A 23,688-nucleotide genomic window follows, 5' to 3' on the forward strand; every position below is an offset into this window, starting at 1 on the left:
TATGTCACCCCTTGCAAGGGACTGAATATCATTCCTTACCAACAGAGCGACCCCACCCCCTCTGCCCACCTGTCTGTCTTTTTGATAGGTCGTATAACCCTGAATATTCAGCTCCCAGCCCTGGTCCTCTTGCAGCCATGTCTCTGTAATTCCCACAACATCATACTTGCCAATATCTAACAGAGCCACTTTATTTTTTATACTTCGCGCATTCAAATACAACACTTTAACCTCGGTATTCACCTTCCCTCTCACACCGGTCACTATTGGCCCTGACCTTACTCTCTTATCCCTTCTCGAACTTTCCTTCCCATTAATTCGGGAGTCTTTTGCAACTTTTCCTGTAATCACTTCCCCTTTAACTCCATCTTTATATTCCCAATTTGTCAACCCTCCCCCCCACTATTTAGTTTAAACCCACACTAGCAAACCTGCCTGCCAGAACGCTGGTCACTCTCCAGTTAAGGTGTAGCCCATCCCTTTTGTACAGGTCACCCCAACCCGAGAAGAGATCCCAATGGCCTATAAATCTAAATCCCTGCTCCCTGCACCAGCCTCTCAGCCATACATTCATATCCCCTATCTCCCTGTTCCTGCCCTCACCAGCACGAGGTATAGGAAGCGGTCCAGAGATAACCACCCTGGAAGTCCAGCTCTTCAGTCTTCTTCCTAACTCAAACTCGCGATGCAGAACCTCCTTCCTCTTCCTCCTGACATTGTTCGTGCCCACATGCCCAACTACTTCTGGCTGTTCACCTTCCCTCTCGAGGATGTTCTGAAGTCAGTCCGTGACATCTTTAACCCTGGCACCAGGGAGGCAACAGACCATCCTCGAGTCTCGCCTGCCACCATAGAATCTCCTGTCTGCACCTCGGACAATGGAGTCACCCACCACTGTGGCTCTGCCCAACGTCGGTCTCACCGGTCGAGTCTCATCGTTGGTACTGGAGCCACCGACCTGTCCCCCGTTCAGACTAGAAGCATCTTCTGCCCCGACAGCTCCTAAGAGGGTGTACCTGTATTCATTTGGCACAGCCACCAGGGTCTCCTACACACCACATGTGCTGCCCTTTTTCACAGTCAACCACCTTTGCTCTTCCTGTGTCCTTGGCGTGACAACCTCACTGTAGGTCCTGTCCAGGAATCTCTTGTCTTCCCAGATGGCTCTGAGGCCTACCAACTGCTTCTCCAGTTCCTCAACACGTTCACTTAGGAGCTGCACCTGGACACAATTCCTGCAGGTGTAGTTCCCAGAAGCTCCAGCGGTGTCCCTGCCTTCCCACATCCTACAGGAAGCACACTGAACCAACATGCCTGCCATTTGTTCAGTGACAAAAATCACAAGTCAAAGTTCAAACAAGCTTAACCTCCTTGCCTCAGCCTCTTCGCTGAAGACTATCGAGCCAAAGACTCACACTTTACCTCCCAAGGCACTTAAGACTCTCAAGCCAAAGACTCACACATTACCTCCCAAGGCACTTAAGACTCTCGAACCTAAGACTCACACTTTACATCCCAAGGCACTTCGCCTCCAAGGCCACTCCGCTACAACTGCACTTACTTTTATCTGCAACTTAATCAACTACTTTAGGGCTGATTAGTAAATTGATTAGTAAATTACCTGAACCTGTGTCTTGGCGCTCTTTTTTAAACTGCCTCTACCCGTGAGTCACGTTCTTTTGTCACAAACCTTACAGCTAATTAACTCTTTACTCCGTTTTTAAACTGCCTGCTTCTCTGTGCTCCACGCAAGTATAACACTAGAACCTGTGTCTCAGTGCTCATTTTAAACTGCATCTACCTGTGAGTCGAAGGTATTATTCACAAAATGCTGGAGTAACTCAGCAGGTCGGGCAGCATCTCGGGAGAGAAGGAATGGGTGACGTTTCGGGTCGAGACACTTCTTCAGACTGATTCTACCTGTGAGTCACCTTCTTTTGTCACAAACTTTACAGCCAATTAACTCTTTACTCCGTTTTTAAACTGCCTGCTTCTCTGTGCTCCATGCAAGTTTACTCCAAACAGTTTCCTCCCACACTCCAAAGGTGTACAGTATGTAGGGTAATTGGCTTGGTAAAATTGTAAAATTTGTCCCTGGTGTATGTAGTATTGTGTTAGTGTGGGGGGATCGCTGGTCAGCATGGACTCAATGGGCCAAAGGGCATGTTTCCATGCTATATCTCTAAACTTACCTCAAAGATGCTGCCTGACCCGTTGAGTTATTCTAGTAGTTTGTGTCTGTCTTCAGTAAAACCCTCATCGACAACATCTGATTGTTCACAAATCCTGGTGGCTTGGCATTTGGCTCATCAGCTGATGTTTTCTATGTTCCCTTTAAACTTCTGTTTAAAGGAACCCTGTGCTGAACAATCTGCCATTTCTGTAGCACCAAGTCCATTGAAAGCTGCGTAATCAGAGTTATACTGCGTTACGCTGATTGTTGACTGGCTGATGGTCAGAAATGACTGGTGGGATGGGATCAGTTGAGACACAAGAGATGCTGGAAAGTGGAACAATGAAGCAGAGTTCTAGAATAACTCATCAGGTCAGGCAGCATCTATGGAGGGAAATGGACTGTCAGTGTTTTGGTTCGAGACCCTCCGCCTGGACTGAAAAAGTAGAGGGGATAGAGCCAGTATAAAGAATGATGGGGAGGGGTGGGTCGAGCTGGCAAGTGAAAGATGGATCAAGGTGAGGGGGGTTGATTGGAAGAGAGTCACATGTAAGCATGTAAGAGGAAAATATGGTGTGGTGAGAAAGGCTTAGTGGGGGGGTGGGGGTTAAGTAGAGAAAGCAAAGAGCTGCAGATTATGACATCTGATAAGAAAGGATGGACCCAAGTAAGGAAGGGATGGTGGGCAGAGGAACAATCAAGAGGAGTGTGAGTGGTGGACTGGTGAGGGAGGGGAAAGAAACTGGGTGATGGGGAGATAAGAGTGGGTCAGTGTTTGTGCTCCAGCTACTCATTTATATGCATGAGGGAACAAAAAGCATTTCAAGATATTATCTTGTATCATATACATTGAAGGTTAGAAGATTAAAAATAATCTCATGGAAACCTATAAAATTCTAATAGGGCTGGGCAGACTAAATACAGGGATGATGCTCCAAAAGACCAGAGAATCCAGAATCAGGGATCACAATCTTAGGATACAAGGTCTGCTTCTTAGAACCAAAATGAGAGGAAACTTTGTCAGAAGACATGAAATTCTTTACCACAGAAAACAGTGGAGGTGAAGTTACTACAGTATGTATATTCCAGAATAAGGTGGAATATTTCTTAATGCCAAAGTGATGGAGGATATCTGGGGAAGGTGGGAACAGGGTATTAAAGTGAATGTTCAGCCATGACAATATTGAATGGTGAAGCAGAGGCCGAAGACCTACCCTTACTGTTGTCTTCCTTTAATGTTGCCATTAACAATAGCTAGACACAGACAACGTAGGAGAGCCTTCTGCTGAGTTTACAATTCACAAATTATCTTGATCGAAAGAAACCTTGCCCAAGACTTGCACATCGTAAAATTGTATTAGTCTGAGATTTATATTGATATAAATGTATTTAAGTGCCAGTGCTGGAATGTGACAACATATTTCTGTGCCTCAGCCAATTGAGAAAATTTGATGATGGCGCAGCAGATTTCATCAAAGTGTGCAGTTTTCTTTCGGGTGCAGCTCATTTAGGAAAAAAGACAAAATGTTGCCATTAACAAGTTAAAAACTAATTCATATTTGCCTAGAAATTTATCTCCCTGTTGGTAGCATTAAACAAGTATTCTGCTTTCACAGTATGGTTCCATTTAGATACTACTGCATCGCACTGGCTGGGGTTAAACATTGAGGCAATTGTTTTTTAGTCTTTTAACAAGAGGAGTTGAGTATAGGAGCAAAGAGGTCGTTCTGCAGTTGTACAGGGCCCTAGCGAGACTGCACCTGGAGTACTGTGTGCAGTTTTGGTCTCCAAATTTGAGGAAGGATATTCTTGCTATTGAGGGCATGTAGCGTAGGTTTACTAGGTTAATTCCCGGAATGGCAGGACTGTCATATGTTGAAAGACTGGAGCGACTAGGCTTGTATACACTGGAATTTAGGATGAGAGGGGATCTTATTGAAACATATAAGGGGTTGGACACGTTAGAGGCAGGAAACATGTTCCCAATGTTGGGGGAGTCTAGAACCAGGGGCCACAGTTTAAGAATAAGGGGTAGGCCATTTAGAACGGAGATGAGGAAAAACTTTTTCAGTCAGAGAGTTGTAAATCTGTGGAATTCTCTGCCTCAGAAGGCAGTGGAGGCCAATTCTCTGAATGCATTCTAGAGAGAGCTAGATAGAGCTCTTAAGGATAGCGGAGTCAGGGGTTATGGGGAGAAGGCAGGAACGGGGTACTGATTGAGAATGATCAGCCATGATCACATTGAATGGTGGTGCTGACTCAAAGGGCCGAATGGCCTACTCCTGCACCTATTGTCTATTGTCTATTGTCTTTCTCAAAGCAAAGTCATGCATCATTTCCTCAGTGTCCATCATTGATCCGTTGGATCCTATGCAGGTTTCTTTGTGCTAATAACCTCTATGAATTTCAGAAATACAAGGCCGATATGATGGACAAAGTGAATAACAATTTTACTAATCATTCGTACTACTGACAACCATATGATCAATAACAACACCTCATTTTCAGGGCTATGAAATTCTTTTGAAAGATGATTATGATACATTTACGCATCTTAAATCACCATTTTCAAACCTGGGAACAAAGCCTATATCTGTGTTTAAAAAAGCTGTTAGTTTCCATTGCTATGATTTATCACCCCTAACATTGACAACTTGTGCCACTTTTAGATTTCTTAAAATGATCAATTAACAATTAGATTTTAAGATTTACTACTTAGATAATTATTTTTTGCTATGATTATTAACATCCAAATGGAAGACAGGAAATGGAAGATATGAAAACATGAAAACATAAACATAGATATTAGCATTCACCAGAAAATTCCAGTGATTAACAATTCAATTTTGCTTCTCAGGGTAAAGGCTTTGAAGTTATTTAAAGCTACTTTTACTGTAAGTGACAGATATCTGTCTGAAACTGCTGATTGTATTAGATGTCATCAGAGGGTGCCTCTTGGGCCATAATAGAGTTCTTAAACAAGAAAGAGATCTGTGCAAATTTATTTACATACTGTATGTACGTACGTTGTACTTTTGAATTTGATAATATTACGAGGCCTCCTTTGTATCTTTGGATCTCCATATGTTGCATGTATGTAACCTGGGGATAGCCTGTAGTTATGTTTTCCAAAACCGGCTCTCGTGCGTGCAATAAGTGATCTCAGATGTATGAGGATGCTACTGTGGAAAATTGAGGGTATTGGTTGATAACACCATGAAAAATAAATGTCTAGGTTTAAATATTACCGAGCTGATAGGGTTTGCTTTGATTTCATATGAAATGAAATATATCATTTCTTTATTTGCTCTGTTTAAAATACAAGACAGTTCAAAGCTAATTTGCACCAATTAGTATCAGTGGGAGGTGAATAGATTTTATTTAGGAACTGTTTCTGCAGTTTTGTAGTTTCAAAAAAAGGCATCATATTTTATATCACCAGTGCATTTTGTAGACCAAAAGGTGCCAATTCATGTAACAGTTTACACGCTATGACTAGCTGTTGTACATCATTCCAGTTTTTAACATTTTAGACATATCGTACGGACAGTTACTGTCACAAAAAACCTCTTCAGATCACATTTATATGGTATACGTCATATGAATTTGCAACATGGTTTTATCAATGTACACGGTGTAAGGGAAAGAGTAGTCTTTACTGTGATCCAAATGGTTATGCTGAAACCATGTTGTTTACGGCCGGGTGACAGAGATGCCCTAATAGGTGCTTCCCAAGCCCCCACCAATATATGCACTTAGAAAATGCAATGCTGATTTAATCACCTATCCCTCCCCTTCATCCCATCCCCCAGCCCTACCCAACCTTAGAGACCCCCTCAATCTGCTCTTCAAAGGGATTAAGTGGAGACGTTGACTCTGGGCTTTCCACATAAAAGTCATTCTTGGGGAGGCCCCAGACCTGTGTCTGGACCTCTCCCCACTGCTGTTAGGACTCATCGACATTCATCCAGAATCCTTACACTTTGATTGCCATATCATAGTTCACAGATAAAACAGATCCTTCCAAGCCGGGGAACTGGGGACTTTCTTTATCAATCCTTTCAGCATCTGCCCTTTCCAAAGTCACTGGAGACAGATATATCCTCCTGTGGGGTAGGTATAATTGCAGCTTTCTGAAATTACATTAATCATTGTTCATAATATGCAGCTTCCCAACACAGTGAACAGTATAATGATAACTAATTGATGGTCAGTTTTTAATAGTTACTGTACCAAAACTGATATCATATCTGTAACATGTTTCTAAATCAACTTGTTTCCAAGCCGTTTGCTTTGAGATCCCTACAATCTCTTCCTGCTCTGGAATCTTAAAGGATATCTAAGTCCTATACTTCTGATCCTTTGATTTTTCTACTTTGAGTTACTCCATCATTGCTGACCATTTGTCTACTGCCAGGACCTAGTGCTTAGGCTTACCCAGGCTTATTTACATCTCCACATTTCCAAGTTCCAACAAAATCTTTGGCTGGGATTTTGCCCAATTATTCTAAATGTGTAAATTTTGATTTGATAGTTATTCTGTGGATTCCCTTGTGATGTTTTATTATATTAAAGGCATTATATAAATGATTTTGATTCTGTCATCGTATTAAAAATTCACCGATATCCACAGTGTAGTCACAGCTAGAAATCATATGATTAATGTGCCTGTCATTTGAATTTGCAACAGAACATCTCACTCTTTGTCTCTCCTTCCTCTGGACTTGCACTCTCTGTAGAGGTGAAAACTCTGACCTGAAACCTCAATCTGAATCAGCACTACTTGGATTTTACACAGCAAAATTGACCAGTACAGTCAGATCTGACCTAATCCAAGAGATCACAGGGATGAAGTTGTTGGAGCCACAGACAGATCATTCTCAACTCAGCTCAGCATCAACTGTTCCAGCCGCTCCCTCTGTTCAACTCTCAATAATAGATTGTTCTTGGAATAATAGAAATTACAGAACAGCTTCTTACCGTCTGTCTTCAAGCTTCTGAATGGTCCTTCCATGAGCAAGGATACTGTCGGTCTCACCTCTTCTTCATTGTGGTCATTGGACTTTGACTATGGTACTGTGCTGCAATACTGAGAACTCTCTTCTGCACTCTGTATCCTCCCCTTTGCACTATCTATTGCACTTGAGTTTGACTTGATTGTATTTATATATAGTATATCTGATCTGTTTGCATAGCAAAGCAAATGTTTTCCCAGTACCTATTTACACATGACACGAATAAACCTAAACCTAAATATCAACGTCAATTGGACCACAGTGTCTATCCTCTGCTGGTGCTCTCTCCCATAACACCATTCTCCCATTTAATAATAATTTGTCATTCCATTTAAACTGAGATTGTAATCTCTTTCTCCATGACCATTTGAGAAAACGGATTATTTGATCTAACAAGTCTTAGTTGAAGTCCCTTCCTTATTGCATCTTCATCTGTTCATAAATTATTTTACCATATATCCAGATAAAATTCACATAACCACCACTTCTTCTATCCACCCAAACCATGTCCCGATTGATATTAAATGGATTGACAGCATTTCAGTTTGGGACCCTTCCTCAGATTGATGGAGTAGGTTGAGAAAGCTGGAAAAGAGAAGTGGGCAAGCGATAGGCACAACTGTCTCCACAAATCATTGGTTTGCTCATCCCTTTCCACCTAACCTACCCCTTCCCTTGTAACAGCAGTTTTGTAAACCTCATTTATTGAATTTGGTGCTCCTAGTGTGGCCTCCTTTATATCGGCGAGATTCAGCTTAGTCTTGGCGACCATTTTGCTGAACATTTATGCACTGACCAACAAGGCCTGGTGGTCAGTCAGTTGCTAATCATTCTCATTAACTCCCCTTCCCATTCCCACAGTCCTGGGATTCTTCCATTGCTCGGGTGAGGCCACATGCAAATGGAAGAACAGAACCTCTATATTCTGATTCGGTAGCTTATAATCCAATAGTACAAACATTGAACTCTCCAATTTCAAGTAATATTTCTCCAGATCCCCTCTCTTTCTACTACCCCCTACCCCAATGCGCACACAGTTCTCCCAGCACCCTGTCACCTTGCAGCTTTCCCCTCTCAGTACATTCATCATCTATCTCCGAGTCACATATTTCCCTTATATCCGCCTCTCTTCCCTCCCTTCTGACGATTTCACCCACATCCCTCCCTCCTGCTTTACATTTCACACATTTCCTTATCTGATACCCTTTTGTCTGCTTTTCACCATGAGCCTTTGTCACCATCAGTGTCCACCCATCCCAACCAAACCTTTGCCTCACCTCCACCTCTCTTTTCCTGCTTTCTCCCACTATTCTATCAGTCTGAAGAAAGGTCTCAACCTGAAATATTGTCAATAGACAATAGAAAATAGGTGCAGGAGAAGGCCATTCGGCCCTTCGAGCCAGCACCGCCATTCAATGTGATCATGGCTGATCATTCTCAATCAGTACCCCGTTCCTGCCTTCTCCCCATACCCCCTGACTCCGCTATCCTTAAGAGCTCTATCTAGCTCTCTCTTGAATGTATTCAGAGAATTGGCCTCCACTGCCCTCTGAGGCAGAGAATTGTCTGTCTATTTCCCTCCACATAAGCTGATTGAATCGCTGACTTCCTCCAGTAATTTGTTTTTTTGCTCAAGATTCCGGCATCTGCAGTTTTTTGGACTCCCATTCCTTTTCTGATTCCTCAGAAAATAATGAGCCCCATGTATATTTCATTCCCCAGCCTCCTCCTCATCACAACCATGGTCTCCACACTTCCTCATCCTCTGACCCCCTCCCTTTCTCCCTTTCTCACATTCCCCTCACATTCCCCTGTCTCCTTCAACTCCTGCTCTGGTGTCATTTAAGTCCCCTGTACCAAAGGTCTTCTTTACCAACCTATCTACCTGTGACGCCAGCACGAAAATGAAATATGAAAGTTCTTCCGACTTACTAGTCTCCATGTTTGAGAACGTCATACATCCTTTTAGACACTTCCAAATAACCGAGGAAGTTAACCTGAATAGGGACAAAGTGTGATGTCGTTCATGGTGTATCCAACTTCACGCTGATTACAAATGTACATTCATCATAAGCTGTAATTGAAGAAATATGGGAGAGGAAGGCATCAAGGCATTAAATGCTTATTCACTTAATTTTTAAGGAGTCTAAGTAATTCCAGGATGCACTTCAATTGTATTGTCATTTTTCTCTCTATTCCTTTCAGACTTTGGATACATTCAAATTCAAGAACTGTGCTCTTCTGGCAATAGTCAAAATAGGAGTTGTTGAACCAACCTGAGGATAAGTGGTGACAGAATGGAAAAGCTGATTGTTAGCAGCTACCCATTTACTTTTAAGTGCCCAAGTCATAAACCCAAATGTGGTCATTTTGAATGAACCCATTAACGTCATGAGTACAGCTAAAATACGCTTTGGGCTAATACATCCAGACAGCAGACTTAAGCAGCAGATTGTCTGCAGTTACCCTCCACTCTGCACATTTTAAAGCATTGTTACAAGGTGCAAATGAAACAATTACTAAAAACATGGTGCGTACCCGGTTAGTGATTTCAAACTGTGATGATAGATACTGGCAACAAAGGGGTAAGATATTAGCCTGAAAAGCAAAATAAAATGTCAGTGCTTGAAATCTGAAACAAAATATAAAATACTGGCAATATTCAGCAGATCAAACAATATTTGTGAAGGGAGAAACAGAATCAATGTTGCACATTGATGACCTTACAACAGAAGTGAAAAGAAACATGCAAACTCAAACACGTTTTAAGTGCAGCGAAGGACAAAGGTTGAAGAAAACAATGGAATGTCTGTGATAGGGAAAAGAGATCAAAATAAATGTGGTGCTGCAGCTGCCTGATAAAGGGCAGTGAAAACATCAATTACAGACAATCCATACATTGAAGGAGACAAATTAAAAAAAATAATGACTGCTGCAATTAAACAGTGCTTTCCAGCTGGAATTTTAAAATAAAACAGAAAATTCTAATTATACTCAGCAGATCAAGCAGAATCTGAGGAATGAGAGATGGAATTAGCAGTACTGTTTATCTTTCATCAGAATCCCTCAATTCTGATACAATCATGAATAGTTAGTTATCTGAAATTGTTGAATCCACTATTGAATTTGCAAAGGATGTTTAATACTTCATCAGAAGATGAGATGCTGCTCCACAAACTTGTCATGGATTTCATTGGCACAGCATGAGAGGCCAAGGACAGAGTCATCAAGAATAAGAATGGAATGAAGAATTAAAATGACAGGAAACTGGACATTCTGGATCACTGAAAGGATGTCATCTGCAAAGTCGCACTGAGTATGCAATTGGTGTCTCCACTGTTGAGCAGACCATACTATGAGAACTGAATAAAATAGGTGTCTCTTTTGAGGAGGAGATCTGCATATTGCTTTCAGGTGCTTCTCTTGTAGGTTCATGGTCATCACCAATATTAGATTTTATATTCCAGATTTATTTAATTGATTAAATTTAAACCCCCAAGCCTTTATAAATGAGACTCAGATACACATTACTGCATCGTGAGTTCAGGCCCCTGAGTTACTAATTGAATAAAATAATCACCTTTCCTCTGTGCCCTATAAAGATGAATAGGAATTCAAAGCACCTCAGCTGGGATCAAAACAAGACTGTTAACGGGGCGAATAAAACCCAGATCTATTTAACATCTACACACCAATAGAAAACAAGCTGTACAAACTATGGGACATTTTGGACATTTGGTTGCACCGTTAGAGGCAACTGGACAAAACAGAATATTGAAACCATTGCCAAATCAACCATCTCCAGCAAATTAAAGCATGAAATCATCAAAGATCCAGAACATTCACATTAATGGTTTAGGAATGAGATGCTGCAAGCATCAGCTCTGCAATACAGATTGTAGAGCTAATTGGAAAATGATGCCTGAAGGAGACAACTCCTAGAAGACAGATTAGACATTGAGCCTTTGATTGCAACCAAATTTCTTGTAGTTACCCCAGGCAAGATAAAAATCTTTAAAAAATAATTGAGTTGATCTCCTCTGTTTGCTCACTGATAAGATCCTAGACGCATGTTTACTATATTAAATTTGTTAGTTATATTTCCTGCTAGCCACCTGTTTGTACTGCAGTGAGTTCTATTTTTATAGGAAATGGAAGAAAATAATTGAATTTTGCATCACAATTCACATTATGTCCTTTTTGCAAGGATTTTGTTGTGCACCAACAAAAAATAATGCTTTGCTGCTAGCTGACCTGATCCCCACTTCTGCACTCGCTGCCCATGGTCTCCTCATTCTCACATTTACTTGATGCGGATTGAAAACCCCATGACCAGATGTGCCCTTGACTCCAGCTGTGTGATTTGCATGGCAGCAGGGCCTCTGGCAATACAGTGAGGAAGGTGCATTCATGAAACTGTGCTGGAAAATTTGCCAGTTGTGATAGACCCCTCTCCTGACTTTGACATCTTTTAAAATCTGTAATTTGTACCAGTTTGTAAAAGTCACTGTCCTTCAAAGCATTCCACCATCATCGTTGTACACCTCCACAATCAATTACATTAACCATCAGCAGACCCACAGTTCACCAAACCATCAGCTGCATCCGCCACCAACTAGAGTTAGATCCCCCCCCCCATGCACCATCTCCTTTCCACAATGAACAATGGAGCCTCAATCTAAACTTGCGACAATAGGAACCTGCGGTGGATTGTCATCAGATCTTTATATCACCATTAAGACCACACAAGCATAATACACCATCTGCTTCATCTCAAATTTTATCTCTCTCTGACCACCACTTTATCTAACCTCCACGGATTATCATTGGACCTCAACCCTACTACCAACCATTCAGAGCCCTTATTCATAATAGAACTATGATTCCAATTATGACCTAGACTCCATCTCCAGCCCAGTCACATCCAGCAATTAACCCCTGTTTTGTAATCCAGACTACCCATGATTTAGAACCACACATATGATCCTGATCCCCTTGCTGCATATTTGCTATTACAATGTTTATTCTTCTCCCAGTGCATCTATCTTCATTATTGAGTGGAAAAAGTGTTGAATACTGCCCTATTTAATAAATGACAATAGAAAATTGTATCATATATATATAATATATATATATATATATATATATAAATAAACTTTTTTCTCTTGTTTATTATATTGTTTACTGAGTACTAAGTTTACATATTCTGTTGTGCTGTTGCAAATAAGAATTTCATTGTTTTATCTGGGACATTTGTCAATAAGACACTCTTAACTTTGGAATCGTGAGTTCCACCTGGTAAAGCAGACTTGCCATTCAATGAACCCACAGCCTTCCCATCCGCAATCCCTGTCAATAAGCATGCCTGTAGATGGAGCCACATAAAAAAGTATCTCATCAGGTGCTGCAATTAAGATCTACAGGACATTTGTGAAATATTGCCTGACGTCTGAGGTTCGGAAACAGCTGAACAGGTTTCTTGAGTGCTCTGCTGATTTTAAATTCAGATATCAAGAACCATTTAAACAATTACAATTTTAAAATATCTCGAATGAGCAATCCAAATTAAGAGCTAAAATTGGAACAGTGCGATTGCTTCTGATTAACTAATTATTTATTGTTATTTAAATTTTCCAAAAATTACAATAAATAATCTGAATTTAAATACTGAATTATGGGATTATTTCATAGTATCAAAATTATGACAAAACATATATTAAATACTATATAAATCTATGTAAATGTATAACATTTTTATTATGTAATTGTTGAAAACCCTTTGCAGTGTCCTTCCATTTGTTCATGAACGTTACTTCCTTTTGCTCTTATTTATGGTAGTGCTTTTCCCTGAACTTCGCCCTTTATAGATTGCATTGGATTTCCATTCATCGCATTGTGTGACATTACAGCTCTGTCCTCCATGTAGTGAAGTTCTCTCTCATGTTTTCAATAGATTTGAGTTTTTGGATTGCCTACCAGCATGATGCTCCATCTCTTCATCTTTTGAAATTGCGACCTGAATCTTAACTACTCCATTTTGCCCCTAACTAGGGGAACAGCCAACTAGGGGAAAAGCCCATTTAAGAAGGCTCCTCTTTCACATTAGGACAGTAGGTCGAGTGTGAAGATCTTATAGCCATACCAATGGCCATGGAGGCTAAGTCAATGGGTATTTTTAAGGTGGAGATTGACAGATTCTTGATTAATAAGGGTGTCGAATAGGGGAGAAGGCAGGAGAATGGGGTTGAGAGAGAAAGATAGATCTGCCATATTTGAATGGCGGAGTAGACTTGATGGGCCGAATGCCTTACTTCTTCTGCTCCTATGACATGAACTAATGAAAACTAATGCTGATTTTGTCAACTGTGCCTCCCGACTTGATTATCATTGTGTATTTTCTTATATTCAAGTAACCTTTGGCAATTTAATGGTCAATTAATTACATTTAAATTAGCACTGCCCGTAAATAATTTGGGACATTGGATTATGGGCTTCAAGCTGTAAAGCAGCAGATATTTCAGATGCAATATTAATTTGTTAATTCATGTTCCCTACCATGCTCTTTCTGTTGTTTTTAATCTGATTATATATATTTATTTCCCTTTCTCCCTTGAGGGTTTCCGATTTTGGCTGAAATAAGCATTAGAATAGCATTGCCAATGAAAATTGTATCCACTGCCAAGTGAGCAGTACTTAACAAGCTGCTTATTCACCGCTGTCCACATCTAAACCATTGGCTCACTCCAGCTGGAGCGTCTCAGGTCAACATCAATAGCATAGTGCAATATTATCCCTGTCTCTGCAGATTACAGCCTTCTTCACATGCACATACACAGCTATCATCTGAAACAATGCAGTGAGTTGGGAATTATTAACATATTCACAAGCTGAACTATTAGAACTTACATGGCAGTACCATTTTGGCTGTATTTCGGGAACAGACAAATATGCAATGAAATATATATATACGTACACACAAGATGAGGGTGTTAGTAATATGTACTAGACCCAGTGGACCCGTTGGGCCAAATCCTCTCCTGCATTGGTCCAGCACCCTCTCCTCCCCCACTTCTCCCTCCCCCTCCCACTCTCCCCCACTCCCTCCTCCCCTCCCCCCACCACTCACCCACTCCCCTATTCCATCCCCCCTTATCCCCCCCTCCTCTCCCCCCTCAGCCACTCAGCCACTAACCTATCCATCCCCCCTCAACCCTCCAAACCTCTCCTGCATTGGTTTAACACCCTCCCGTCCCCCACTCCCCCCTTCCCCTCCCCCCACTCACCCATTCCATCTCCCCTGAACCCCCCTTTCCCCCCTCCTCCCCTCCACTCATGCACTCCATCCCTCCTCAACCACCCTTACCCCCCTCCTCCCCTCCCCCCCACTCAACCACTCCAACCCGCCCTGAACCCCTGTTCCTCCTCTCACCCCGACTCACCCATGCCATCCCCCCTCAACCCTCCTCCTCCCCTCACCCAGCGTGTTTATTAAAGTTAGCGGCAGCTCGTCGGCTCAGCAAGCTCGTCATTCAGCAGCCCTCCCCCCTCATTGGCTGCCACTCCTGTCACTCTGGCAGGTCCCGCCCCCGGCGGCCATCGTGGCCTCCCCTCATTGGCCGCCACTCCCATCGCTCGGCCGGGTCCCGCTCCCGGCGGCCATCATGGGGCCCCCCCCACCCTCATTGGCAGCCATTCCTGCCACTCAGGCAGGTTCCATTGTGACATCAACACTGATGACGGCCATGGTAAGTTGAAAAGGTCATCTTTAAACTTTAAAATGTCTATAACTTTAAAAATATAAGACCAATTTGAATGAAACTTGGGTACTAAAGATCCCAGGACAATGGTGAGTAAGGTGGGCCTAAAATTGTCATGCTATCTTGTGACGGGGGCACAAAGATAAGGCACAAACATACTGGGGGAACAAACAAATGAGTTTTTGTAATATATAGATATACGTACACACACACGCACACACATATATATATATATATATATATATATATACACACACACACATACTCAAAAAACAAACAATAGTAGTGTAATAATAATAATAATAATAGTCTATTGTAGTTCAGAGCTTATTTGAGGTTGTGTTTACTGGCCTGATGGCTGTAGAGCAGAAGCAGTTCCTGAACCTGGTCGTTACAGTTTTCAGGCTCCTGTACCTTCCTCCTGATGGCAGTGGTGAAATGAGTGTGTGGCCAGGATGGTGTGGGTCTCTGATGATGCTGGCCACCTTTTTGAGGCAGCGACTCCGATTAATCCCTTTGATGGTGGGGAGGTCAGAGCCGGTGATGGACTAGGCAGTGATCACAACTCTTTGCAAGTTTTTCCATTCCTGAACGTTCAAGTTGCCGAACCAGGCCGTGATGCAAGCAGTCAATATACTCTCTACTGTACACCTGTCACCTGTACACCTGTCACCTGTACAGTAGGGAGCATATTCCCTGAACCCCACCCATTATAGATTGCATTGGATTTCCATTCATCACATTGTGTGACATTGCAGCTCTGTCTTCCATGAAGTGAAGTTCTCTCTCATGTTTTCAATAGATTTGAGTTTTTGGACTGCCTACCAGCATGATGCTCCATTTCATCATCTTTTGAAATTGCGATCTGAATCTTACCTACTCAATTTGGCCCCTAAAAGACCTACCACTTGCATTCAGAAGGACCGACAGACAACTAGAGGAAAAGCCCATTTAAGAAGGCTCCTCTTTCACAGGGTGGTTTCACATTAAAGTCACTACCCTTAACTCCAATTGGGAATGCACAATAAATGCAGATTTCCCAAAAACGCCTATCAGCACGACTGATAATGAATAAAAGCAAATTAGAATTCCCAAAGTGACACAGTCCTCCTGTTATCATTCCTCAGTTTCTAATCACGAGAGTACTTTCTTTTGTATAAGCTGCAACCCAACCAACTAACACATAACTGATGGACAGTGAGAGTGCAAACAGTGTACTGAACGGATCACCAATACATTTTCACTGTATGATTTCTTCATTCCTCCAACTGCCTTGGTCCACCTAAACAATGTTTTTTTAAGCACTTGGCTGGAGCTAAGCTGATATACAGATCTCCAATTGCAGTGGAAGGGGTTGCTGATTGTCTTCGGGGAGTTTAGCAATTAGGTGGCCAGACCTCAAGCTGCAATGTCTTGCCAAAGGCATAGCAGAGTAGATTAAATGGCCAACGGGCAACTGCAAGGAATAGTAGCGATGAGAGCGCAAATGCTCTGCTCCCAAGAGAAGATAGCCAATTCATGTTCCATATAGTCACTTCTGCTCAGAAGAGATGGTTTTTCAACTAATATAGTGATCTGCTGGAGAATGGATTGACATGACACACTCAAAGAACATGCCAACTCTCTGAATTCTCAGAGCTCTGAGATGTCTCATAGCTCTGATACCAAAATTCTAAATTTGCAACTTGGATGGCTTGACTTAGCACGACAGAAGTCAAAGATTCAATGCAAATCACATTGAACTGTGATTTCTACTTGTGCTTGATGTAGGTCCAAGTAACAATCACTATATGCCAAGGAAAGCCACAAAATGCTGGAGTAACTCAATGGGTCAGGCAGCATCCCCAGAGAACATAGATTCAGGATTCATGATTCAGGATATCTTTATTTGTCATCCAAAAAACAAGTTTTTTGGACGAGATTTCGTCACCCACAGTCCAACAATAAGAGCAATAAAATAAGCAAATTACACAACCACAACTAACACAAAACACAAAACACAAAAAAAAAAGAAACATCCATCACAGTGAGTCTCCTCCAGTCCCCTCCTCACTGTGATGGAAGGCCAGAATGTCTTTTCTCTTCCCCTGCCGTCTTCTCCCGCAGTCAGGCTGTTGTACTTGCCACGTTCCAGGCCACGCCGGACGGTGAAAGGTCCGCAGCGGGCTGACCCCAGCCCCGCGATCCGGGGCGGGTGAAGACACTGCCGCTGCCACTGCCTCTTCTGTTGCACGTCGGGGCGGTCGTGGCTCCCAACATTGAAGCCCCCGCCGAGCAGAGAAAAATCCCGCGGCCTATTTCAGGCCGCGCCGGACGGTGAAATGTCCGCGGCGGGCCGACCCAAGCCCCGCGATCCGGGGCGGGCAAAGACACTGCCGCTGCCGCTGCCGGAGCTCCTGATGTCGGCATCCACGTGGCCCAAGCCGAAGGCGAGTCGCAGCCTCTCCCGCAGCCTCCGAAGACAGCCGGCTCAGCTGATGGTAAGTCCGGTTTGCGGGCTCTGCGAACCAGAGCCCTGGAGGCCGCCAGCTCCAGGAGTTTGGCCGATGGTTGGGCCGATGGTAGGCCGCAGCAGGAACGGAGACCCGACCCAGAAAACAAAAGTCGGGTCTACGTTCGGAAGGGACAAATTTACAATTTTACAGTTCCCCCCTCCCCCCCCACACACACATAGTACACAACCACAGAAAAACACGACATCACATCTACAATTAAGACAAAAAAAACAACAGAAACACAAAGACAAATGGACCGCAGGTAAGCCGCAGCTGCTAGGGCAGCGCCGCCATTTTGATTAGCGGAAAGGTCATCTGATAGGTGACCTTTCAGGTCATGACCCTTCTTCAGACCTTTCTTCTATGTTCTCCAGAGGTTCTGCCTGACTCGCTGAGTTACTCCTGCACTGCCTGTTCCTATATAGTCACTGGATGTCCCTGGTTGGATTTACAAGTGTTGAGCTAAAGCTGATCAATGTTTCCATCTAGAAAGGAGGGGCTGTACACTCCACACTTAAAGTTTTACAAAGTTGGAATTGAATTCTGAAATGCCCCAGGCATCTTGCTCAGATTCCAAACAATTCTGTACACACACTCATCAGTTTTTGTCAATGGAAATCTCCATCATATCGCTACAAGAAATTGAAGTGCATTAGAAATAGAACTGGGAAACAGGAAACCAGCACCTTGAGACAGGTCAACTTTTCAATCTGATTATGACTGCACCTCTCTGCCCATGATGACCCATGTTCCAAAAATCTGTCTTACTCTACAGTGAACACATTCAATGACTCAATCTCCACAGCTCTTTAAGGTTTAGAACCCTTCATCCTAAATATGTGTCCCATTTTTCTATATTCCTGCACTCGGTGAAGACCTTTGCAGCATTATCCTTGTAATGCCCTATGGAATTTCATACAATCATTCCTTGGTTTCCTAGAAAATATTCCTTGAAGCAAAATGTTGTAATCCGAAAAAAATACAATAAAGCTAGAGGTATGGAAAATGGGTCATGGGAATGCTGGCTTGACTGGAGGGGCCTGAGTTATAGGAGGGATTAGATAGGTTGGGACTGTATTCCCTGGAGCAAGGTAGCCTGAGGGATAACTTTATAGAGGTCTATAAAATTATGAGGGCATAGATAGGGTAGATATCAATAGTCTATTTCTCAGGGTAGGGAATGTAAAATTAGAGGACATATGTTTTAGATGAGAGGGAAAAATTCAAACGGGATCTGAGGGCAAATTTTTCACACTGAGGGTGCTGGATATGGAGTGATCAGCCTGATGATAGGATAGAGGCAACTTTTAATATAATACAAAATTTAAAACTCATTTGGATGGGTACATCAATAAGCTTGGATCAATAATTGGCTAAATTCATCGAAATACAATTAGTTTTGAAAGGCATCTTGATTGACAGGGATGAACTGGGCAGGAGGACTTGTTTCCATGCTGCTTTACTTTACAAATCCACAAATCTAAGAAGACTCAACAAAATGCATTTTAGGTATTTTCATATAATGTATTCGAAGAAAAAATATAGATTAACCATTTGTAAATGAAGGAACAATTGAATGTTTCAATAAAATCACTGCTCTCGCTTCTAAATTCCATCCAATGCAGGCCCATCTGCCCAGCCTTTCCTTACATGCCAATCCTTTCATCCCATGAATCAACCTTGTGAAAATGGAGACACAATTGTACATTATCCTTCAAGTGTTGCTGCCATGCGTTCAATCTTGTTGTTGTAAGATTTGTTACTTTTGCCCTCAATGCCTGTTTCAATAAAGGGCAGTCTTTTCCTTTCTAATTACTTGTTGTTCTTGCATGCTTATTTTGTGGGTTTCATTTATAAGCATATCACAGAATCCAGCAGTCTCTCCATTTAAATAATATTCCTTTTTGCCTTTCTTCCTACCAAATTGGACAGCCTCCCATTTTCCACCTGTTTTAATGCTCATATGATGTATTACAGGGTCTTTGTATCCTCCTCAACTTGCTTTCCTACTTAATGTTATATCATCAGCAAATATGGCTATACTACTCTTAGCCCATTCCCCTAGATCATTAACATTGATTATAAGTGATTGAACTAGTACTAAACCTTGTGCACCCCATTAGATACTGTTTGTCAACCTAAAAACGCATTTAGAGACACAAGAGACTGGAATCATGAGAAGAAAATAGACTGTTGGTGGAACTCAAGACAGACACAAAATGCTGGAGTAACTCAGCAAAGTCTCTGGAGAGAAGGAATGGGTGATATTTTGGGTCGAACCCTTCTTCAGACTGACAATCACGGGAAAGGGAAATAAGAGATATCGACGATGATATAGAGAGATATAGAACAAATGAATGAAAGATATGTAAAAAAGTAACAATGATAAATGAAACCAGCCATTGTTAGCTGTTTGCTAGGTGAGAACGAAAAGCTGGTGTGACTTGTGTCGGGGAGGGATGGAGAGAAAGGGAATGCAAGAGTTACTTGAAGTTAGAGAAATCAATTTTGATGCCCCTGGGTTGTCAGCTGCCCAAACGAAATATGAGATACTGTTCTTCCAATTTGCGTTTAGCCTCACTCTGACAATGGAGGAGGCCTAGGACAGAAAGGTGAGTGTGGGAATGGGAGGGGAATTAAAGGTCAGGTCCCTCAACTCAGCCCAGGGATCCCAACAGTCCTTTCAGCTTAGGCAGAGGTTAACTTGTACCTCGTCCAACCTCATCTACTGTGTCCGTTTTTCAAGATGTGGACTCATATACATCAAACATTATACATTATAGACCAAACGTAGACTGGGCGATCATTTCGCTGAACACCTTCGCTCAGTCCGCCTGGACCTATCTGATCTCTCACGGCTGCGAAACACTTTAATTCTCCTTCCCACTCCCACACTGACCTTTCTGTCTGAGGCCTCCTTCATTGTCAGCCATTCTTCCCCCCCCCCTCACCTGACCAACTGTTCAAGATCCTGCTGCAATTTTTGACAACCATCTTCGCTATCTGCACTACCACCCACTTTGGTGTCATCTGCAAACTTGCTAATCATGCCTTATGCAGTCTCAGCCAAATCATTTATATGATGACAAACAGCAATGGTCCCAGCACCAAATCCTAAATCACAGACCTCCAGTCCGAAAAACAACTTTCCACCATCACCTTCTACTTCCTTCCATCAAGCTAATTTTCTACACAGCTGACTGTTTATCTCTCTCCTTGGATGTCGTGTGATTTAACCTTCCAGAGCCTACTATGCGAAACCTTGTCAAATGCCTTATGAAACCCATACATACAATGTCTACAGCTGTGACCACATCAACCTTTTTAGTCACATCTTCAAAGAACTCCCACATACAAAACCATGCTGACTATCTCTCATCAGCCCTTGTCTCTCTAAATGCAAGCATTTCTTATCCCTCAGAATACTCTCCAGTACCTTTCTGACCACAAATGTTAGACTCACTGGCCTGTAGTTCCCAGGGTTTCCTTGTAGCCATTCTTAACTAGAGACACAACATTTGCCACTCCCTAGTCTTCCGGCACATCACCCGTATTTAGTGATGACTCATGAATCTCAACCAGGGCACCAGCAATTTTGAATTGAATTGAATTGAATAAATTTTATTAGCCAATTATGTATACATACAAGAAAGTTGCCTTGGTGCTTTGCTTGCAAGTAACAACACGATATACAGTAGACAATTAAAAATAAAACATTATAATTTATACATGTGAAGAATGAAATAAAATACCAGAGCAAAAGGAGGCTACAGACATTTGACTGTTGAGTTGAGCTACTCCTCGTAGAAAAAGAAACCGCTCTTATGCCTGGTTGTGGAGGCTTTGACAGTCCAGAGTCGCCTTCTAGAGGAAAGTGCTTCAAAGAGTTTGTTGCCAGAGTGAGAGAGATCAGAGATGGTCTTACCCACTCTCTTCCTGGCCCTTGCAGTGTACAGTTTGTCGATGGGGGAAAGGTTGCAGCCAACAACCTTCTCGGCTGATCAAACGATGCGCTGCAGCCTCCGGATGTCGTGCTTGGTGGCTGAGCCAAACCAGACCATGATGGAGAAGAAGAGGACAGACTCTATGATGGCAGTATAAAACTGGACCATCATTGCCTGTGGCTGATTGCGTTTTCTCAGCTGCCGCAGGAAGAACATCCTCTGTTGGGCCTTTTTGACTGTGGAGTCAATGGAGGCCTCCCATTTAAGGTCCTTGGAGATGATGGTTCCAAGGAACTTAAATGACGCCACAGATGTGACTGTGGTGTTGTTAATGGTGAGTGGGGGGAGGGGAGGGAGAGCTCTCCTAAAGTCTACAATTAGTTCCACCGTCTTAAGAGCATTGAGCTCCAGGTTGTTGCGATGGCACCAGGACGCCAGCTGTGTCACTTCCCCTCTGTAGGCTGATTCCTCCCCATCCTGGATCAGTCCAATCAGGGTTGTGTCGTCCGCAAACTTGAGAAGTTTGACAGAGGAGTCTGTGGAGGTCCAGTCGTTGGTGCAGAGAGAGTAGTGAGGGGAGAGTATGCAGCCTTGCGGTGCTCCTATGCTGAGGGTCTGCGGGTCCGAGATGTGCTTTCCCAGCCTCACATGCTGCTTCCTGTCTGTCAGGAAGTTAATGATCCACTGACAGAGGGGTTCAGGCACAGTCAACTGGGAGAGTTTGGAGTGTAGTAGCTCTGGCACAATGGTGTTGAATGCAGAGCTAAAATCCACAAAAGTATCCTTGCATAGGTCCCCTGGTGGTCTAGGTGCTGGAGGATGAAATGCATGCCTAGGTTGATTACGTCATCCACTAATCTATTTGCCCGGTATGCAAACTGCAGGGGGTCCAGCAGGGGGTTTGTGATATTTTTCAGGTGGGCCAGCACGTCTTTCAAGGGTCTTCATGATTACAGAGGTCAGTGCGACAAGCCTGTAGTCATTAAGACCAGTAGTCCTTGGCTTTTTGTATACGGAAACAAAAGTGGAGACTTTGAAGCAGGCAGGGAAAGTGCAGGTTTGCAGGGACCGATTGAAAATGTCTGTGTAGACTGGTGCCAGTTGTTCGGCACAGAGCTTGAGGGTAGAGGGGGAAACATTATCTGGTCCTGGAGATTTCCGGCTTTTCTGTCTCCTGAGTAGCTTTTCGACCTCCTCAATTGCTATTGTTAGAGATGGAGAAGTGGCCAGATTGATGTTGGGCAGCAAGGAGTGGGTGGGTAGTGGATGAGGGCCCAGTCTTTGCAGACTGGAGTCAGGCTGTAAGTAGGTGTGAAGTGGTGATTCGGGAGGAGTGGGTGGGGGAGGGAGGGAGGGGGTACCAGGATTATGTTTCTTCTGCAACTTCCCACAGTGTCCTTGGAAAATCTTCCTTTTTTAAATCAGATTCTGATAAAACTATCTGCACCCTTTTGTCTTCTCCACATCACCTCCAGTCCTGATTAGTATCTCCACCACTCTCCTCCAACCTGACACATCTGCCTATCAACCCTCCTTACCTGGATCCACCCCTCACTTGTTAGCTCTTTCCACGCCTCTTCCCCTCACCTCATTCTGCACCCATCTCCCCTCTGCTCCACATCTCCACATATGCTGCCTGAATCACTCGGTTCATCCAGCAGTTTCATTTTGACCCATGTACTCCATCTCTCTCTGTTAGTTGGGCAAATCCTCTGTCTGTGCCAGTACATATTCTGAACATATCTTGTGCAGTAACCTTTTGTGTGGCATCTTACTGAATGCCTTTTGGAAAAAGAATAGATGTGACATAGAAACATTAAAAAAATAGGTGCAGGAGTAGGCCATTCAGCCCTTCAAGCCAGCACCGCCATTCAATATGATCATGGTTGATCATCTAAAATCCATACCCTTTCCTGCTTTTTCCACATATCCCTTGATTCCTTGATCCCTAAGAGCTAAATCTAACTCTTTCTTGAAAACATCCAGTGAATTGGCCTCCACTGCCTTCTGTGGCAGAGAATTCCACAGATTCACAACTCAGAGTGAAAAAGTTTTTCCTCATCTCAGTCCTTAATGGCGTACCCCTTATTCTTAAAATGTGACCACTGGTTCTAGGCTCCCCCAACATCGGGAACATTTTTCCTGCATCCAGCCAGTGCAATCCTTTAAGAATTTTATATATATCTATAAGATCCCCTCTCATCCTTCTATATCCCAGTGAATATAGAATCGCTAAGTATATGATTCACAAAATGCTAATATGCGGGTAGAACACAAATTAGGGCAGCTAATAGAATGTTATTG

This window comes from Rhinoraja longicauda, chromosome 3 (assembly GCF_053455715.1).
Source record: "Rhinoraja longicauda isolate Sanriku21f chromosome 3, sRhiLon1.1, whole genome shotgun sequence".
Lineage (NCBI taxonomy): Eukaryota > Metazoa > Chordata > Chondrichthyes > Rajiformes > Arhynchobatidae > Rhinoraja > Rhinoraja longicauda.